Here is a 6,000-nt window from a genome sequence, read left to right as displayed (position 1 = left end):
CAGAACCTTGGTGTGTAGCAGAAGGATGGCAGATGCCATGTACGTGGGAGAAACACTAGAGAACCTTTGTATATAGCAGAATGATGGCAGAGAGTCCCTGCACCCTAGTTGTCTGTAGGTTGGAGTGTGGTGCAAGGGGTCCCCCTCACCCAGTTGTCTGTGAGGTATGGGTGAGGGGAGTCCCCCTTGCCCAGTTGTCTGTGGGTCAGGGGTGTGGGTGCAGGGACTCCCCCATGCCCTCCTGTCTGTGGGTTGGGGATTTTGGTGTAGGGAGTCCCCCACACCCAGTTGTTTTTGGGTTGGGGGTGTGGATGCAGGGAGTCCCCCATGCCCAGTTGTGTGGGGGTTAGGGGTGTGGATGCAGGGAGTCCCTCATGCCCGGTTGTGGCAAAACCCCGGAGCAGGATGTCAGAAGCCCTGTGCTGGGCGGCAGCACCCGCGGCAGGACAGGGTGGTTCGGCTGCTGCCTCGGGGCTCCCCTGAGGTTCAGCCAGACACATTCGCACACCACGGGAGTCAATTCTGCCCCAGCTGCCCCGGGCCGCTCTGCCTGCAGCGCGGAGGCGGATCGGCAGGGGGAGCCATGGGCGGGGGTGCTTGCTCTCCTCCCCCCGGAGACCCCACGGCGGGGCGGGCGCAGCCCCGGCCCCGACCGCGCTCTCTGCCCCTTGACGTGGCACGGACTCTCCCATCAGCCATGTTGTCGCGTCGGCAGCGCGGGGCTGCTGGGTTCAGTGAGTGAGTGAGTCAGGCTGGGGCTGGGACGCTGGCAGGTGAGTGGGGCTGGGGCTGAGGCCCGGCAGCTGAATAACAACTCTGCGCGGAGGGGGGGAGTTGGGCAGCAAGGTGACGTGGGAGCCCAGCACCCCAGTTTGGGGGTGCAGGGCGCTAGAATCCCCCAGCGCCCCTGCCCTGGGGCTGTGTTGCAGGGAGCCCTCCCCTGCTGCCTGTGGATGGGGCGGGGGGTCTTCAGGGAGAACCCCGGTGCCCGCGGCTTGTGTGTGGTGCAGGGAGACCCCAGTCCCAGTTGTCTGTACGTCCCCCACCCCAGTTGTCTGTGGGTTGAGGAGTGTCTGTGGGGTGGTGGTGCAGGGAGCCCCCCACCCCAGTTGTCTGTGGGTTGAGGAGTGTCTGTGGGGTGGTGGTGCAGGGAGCCCCCCACCCCAGTTGTCTGTGGGTTGAGGAGTGTCTGTGGGGTGGTGGTGCAGGGAGCCCCCCACCCCAGTTGTCTGTGGGTTGAGGAGTGTCTGTGGGGTGGTGGTGCAGGGAGCCCCCCACCCCAGTTGTCTGTGGGTTGAGGAGTGTCTGTGGGGTGGTGGTGCAGGGAGCCCCCCACCCCAGTTGTCTGTGGGTTGAGGAGTGTCTGTGGGGTGGTGGTGCAGGGAGCCCCCCACCCCAGTTGTCTGTGGGTTGAGGAGTGTCTGTGGGGTGGTGGTGCAGGGAGCCCCCCACCCCAGTTGTCTGTGGGTTGAGGAGTGTCTGTGGGGTGGTGGTGCAGGGAGCCCCCCACCCCAGTTGTCTGTGGGTTGAGGAGTGTCTGTGGGGTGGTGGTGCAGGGAGCCCCCCACCCCAGTTGTCTGTGGGTTGGAGGGTGGGTACAGTTGTCTCTGGGTTGAGGGGAGTGGTGCAGGGAGCTCTCCCCAACTTGTTAGTGGATTGGGGGGGGATGTGGGGAGTCCACCCCCAGTGCCTGAGGTTTGGGAGGTGTAGGGAGTTAAAGTCCTGTCACCCCTATGCTATGGGCTGGGGTATGCGTGTAGGGAGCCCATCGCAAGATCCCCTCCCCCCAAGTGCCTGTGCTTCAGGCTCAGCGGTGTCAGAGCCCCCTCCTGTGGCTGTGAGGCTGGAATTTGGGATACTAGCCATTCAAGAACAGCAGTCTGCCAGTTTGCTGATATGTTATACTCTGGCCTGCTCTGCAGGACTGGGTGGGATCAGCGGTATAAGAGGAGATGCTCAGTTATATTGAGGAGGAGAGCTGTCTGACACAGCAAAGAATAGTTAAAGTGGTACAAACCTCTAGTGTAGATGTGATAATATTAACTAGTATAAAGGTGTTTATATTGGTATAAGAGTAACAGCCGTGTTAGTCTGTATTCACAAAAAGAAAAGGAGTACTTGTGGCACCTTAGAGACTAACCAATTTATTTGAGCATGAGCTTTCTCGTGAGCTACAGCTCATTTCATCGGATGCATACCATGGAAACTGCAGCAGACATTATATACACACAGAGATCATGAAACAATACCTCCTCCCACCCCACTGTCCTGCTGGTAATAGCTTATCTAAAGTGATCAACCTAGATTTGTGCTGGAAATGGCCCACCTTGATTATCATGCACATTGTGAAGAGAGTTGTCACTTTAGATGGGCTATTACCAGCAGGAGAGTGAGTTTGTGTGTGGGGGGGTGGAGGTTGAGAAAACCTGGATTTGTGCTGGAAATGGCCCAACTTGATGATCACTTTAGATAAGCTATTACCAGCAGGACAGTGCGGTGGGAGGAGGTATTGTTTCATGATCTCTGTGTGTATATAATGTCTGCTGCAGTTTCCATGGTATGCATCGGATGAAGTGAGCTGTAGCTCACGAAAGCTCATGCTCAAATAAATTGGTTAGTCTCTAAGGTGCCACAAGTACTCCTTTTCTATATTGATATAGCTCGGTGGTTCTCAACCTATTTACTATTGTGGGCCACATTCAGCACTACCTGTATGGCCCTGAAGATATCACATGGGCCGCAAGCAGCCTATGAGCCGTAGATTGAGAACCACTGGTATAGCTTATATCCGTAATTTTTCAGAAATCAGATATAAGCACCCTTTATTGGTATTACTGTGCCCACACTAGGGGATTGGAGGGACCATAGCAGCTCCTAAATAGCTAGAGTCACAGCAGTACAAAAACTGCTTGTAGGTAAGCCCATATGCAGCAAAAGTCTTCCCCTCCTGAGATGGCATATAACTTACTCTATTCTTAAAATCAGTCCTTAATGGAGGGGACTTGGGAAGCAGGTCTGGAGTACAGCTGTGTTCAAGAAGAAAGTCACAGAAAAGTAAGGAATTAATGAAGCTGCTGCTGATCATTTATTACTGTCTGTCAAAATTCTGTCATTTTGACAATTTACAGTTAATTCTGATCTGTGCCAACTGTTTCCCCTAATTTAAACATTTTGGAATTGGAACACATTTGTCTGATTTTTTTCTTTTGGTGTAAAAATTAGAAAGAAAATAACCAAATCAGAAATAAAGTTAATAATGATCTAATAAGCTGATTAAAGTGTGATTACTACAGTTTCATGCTTACCAGTTTAATTTTATTTTAGAATGAGTATGTACTACATTATATTGTTTTTATGGTATTGAAATATGACTGCTGCCCCACTGGGACCCTTAGAAAAACAAGATGTTTATCTCTAGGGTATCGGTGGTGTTCAGATGTTCTACATCAGCTGAGTAGGTTTTATTTTGAAATAAATTAAAGAGGTTTAGAAATATTTAAAGGTATTTGTAAGTGCTGTAATAAAGGAGGGGATATTAAAAGAATGAATCTGTGTTGAAAAAAACATATCATTGCTTGTTTTGCATCAATCAGCAAACTAACAGCTGTTTCCAGAATGATTACTTAACAGCATATATTTTAAAACTGTACAATTATGGGATATCTTTGTGAAGTATAACAAACATATTTGGTACATACTAAGGGCAAGATCCTAGAAAGTGCTAAGTGTCCTCAAATCCCAATGAGATTACTTACATGGGCAAGGGTAATTCACATGAGCAAAGGTTTACCGAATTAAGCCCTCCAAGTCTAGCAGAATGTCTTTGTTTTAGTGAGAAAGTTGTATGTATAACTGCAAAACCCATATCTTAACAAGCTGTATCCTATTTTGGTAACTTAAACTGTGATACATAAACCAAGTCAGGTCTTGGAAGAAAAGGATGGAAAGAAAGGGGGGAAAATTTAGCATGAAAATGTTTCCTAAATCTAAACAAGAAGCATATGTTATCTTAGAAATGCAACTGCATTTAACTCGTTGCACATTATGGGGCTTTGTATGCATGCATGCTCTTCATTTTTATGAGTCACCATACAGAGTTTGCATACCTTGCCCTCTGTAGAGCACATAACCAAGTAATAAGGGGATAAAAATAAGACTATATGGAGCTACTGTACTTCAAAGTAGGGGAAAAATGAAGGGGAAATAAGACTTTAAAAGATACCATACAGAAAAAGGGAGTTAGCTTTGAAATACTTTCTCTTAATTTCTGATTTTTACTTGTGTCTTGAGTAGAGTTGGAGTTGGTGGGCTATTTTTACATTAGAACACACGAATGGCCATACTGGTCAGACCAGTGGTCCTTCTAGCCCAGTATCCTGCCTTCCGACAATGGCCAATGTCAAATGTTTCAGAGGGAATGAACAGAACAGGGCAATTACTGAGTGATCCACCCCTGTTGTCAAGTCCAATCATCTGGCAGTAAGAGGCTCAGGGACATCCAGAGTATGTGGTTGTGTCCCTGACCATCTTGGCTAATAGCCATTGATGAACATATTCTCCATTAACTTATCTAATTCTTTTCTGAACCCCAGTTATAGTTTTGGCCTTCACAACATCCCCTAGCATTGAGTGCCACAGGTTGTGCATTGTCTGAAGAAGTACTTCCTTTTGTTTTGAACCTACTGCCTATTAACTTCATCAGGTGACCTCTGGGTCTTATGTAACATGAAAGGGTAAATACCACTTCTCTATTCACTTTCTCCACCCTATTCATGATTAAGGCTACATTTTAGTCACAGGTATTTTAGTAAAAGTCATGGACATGTCATGGGCAATAAACAAAAAGTCAGGGCCCAGAGATCTGTCTGTGATTTTTACTAAAAATACCTGTGACTAAATCTTACGTGCTGGGAGGAGGGCGCTCCTGAAGACTGCTGCTGGGGTGGGGGCAGCACGGGGTGACGCTTCTGCTGGGGTGGGGGCAGCACGAGGTGACGCTTTTGCTGAGGTGGCAGCCTGGGGCACCCCTGCAGCTGGGGGTGGCCCAGGGCCTCCTGTCGTTGGGGTGGGGGGGGAGCAGCCTGGGTCTCCCTGCCGTTGGAGAGGGCGGGGGCAGCCTGGGGCCCCCTGTAACTTCTGGGCGAGGGAGCGGCCTGTGGCCCTACTGCCGCTCTGGGTCGGGGGCGGCCAGGGCCCCCCTGCTGCTGCCGCTGGTCTGGGTGTGTGTGGGGGGGCGGCGCGGGGCCCCACTGCTGCTCCGGGTGGGGAGCGGCCAGGGCCCTGCCGCCACCACCACGGGTCCCAGACTGCTGCTCCAGGGCAGCGCCGGGACCAGCAGCCTGGGCCTGCCAGAGTAGTGGCCGGTGTGGCTGGCCCCTGGGCTTGCCCAGCTGTTGGGGTGGTCCTGGGGTCAGCTGTACCAGTGCTGCAAAATTCACGGAGGTTGCGGAAAGTCACGGAAGCTGTGACCTCTGTGAATGATTCGCAGCCTTATTCATGATTTTACAGACCTCTATCATACCCCCCCCCCAGTCATCTCTTTTCCAAACTGAACAATCCCAGTCTTTTAAATCTCTCCTCAGATGGAAGCTGTTCCATACCTCTAATTTTTGTTGCCGTTTTCTGTACCTTTTCCAGTTCTAATGTATCTTTTTTGAGATGGGACTGCACACAACCAGAACTGCACACACTATTCAAGCTGTGGGTGTCCCATGGATTTATATAGTGTATTATGATCTGTTCCTTTCCTAATGGTTCTTAACATTTTGTTATCTTTTTGACTGTTGCTACACAATGAATGTATGTTTTCAGAGAATTATCCACAATGACTCCAAAGTCTCTTTCTTGAGTGGAAACAGCTACTTTAGACCCCATCATTTTACATGTATAGTTGGGATTACATTTTCCATTGTGCATTATTTTGCATTTATCAGCATTGAATTCCATCTGCCGTTTTGTTGTTCAGTCTCCAGTTTTGTGAGGTCCCTTTGGACTTAACTG

General features: G+C 49.9%; 1 protein-coding gene across 1 annotated transcript in view; it reads left to right on the top strand.

Moving 5' to 3' along the window:
- The first annotated feature begins 616 nt into the window (after nt 1-616).
- SEC23A (SEC23 homolog A, COPII coat complex component) overlaps nt 617-6,000 on the top strand; it is a 49,726-nt gene continuing 44,342 nt past the window's right edge. The window contains exon 1 of the mRNA XM_084630152.1: nt 617-773. The gene's annotated coding sequence lies outside the window, so the exon portion shown is untranslated. The remainder of the gene's footprint in view (nt 774-6,000) is intronic.

Source organism: Lepidochelys olivacea (genome assembly GCF_965140295.1).
Source record: "Lepidochelys olivacea isolate rLepOli2 genome assembly, chromosome: 6".
NCBI lineage: Eukaryota > Metazoa > Chordata > Testudines > Cheloniidae > Lepidochelys > Lepidochelys olivacea.
Note: the sequence above shows the minus strand (reverse complement) of the source record. Positions and strands in the feature narration are given on the sequence as shown.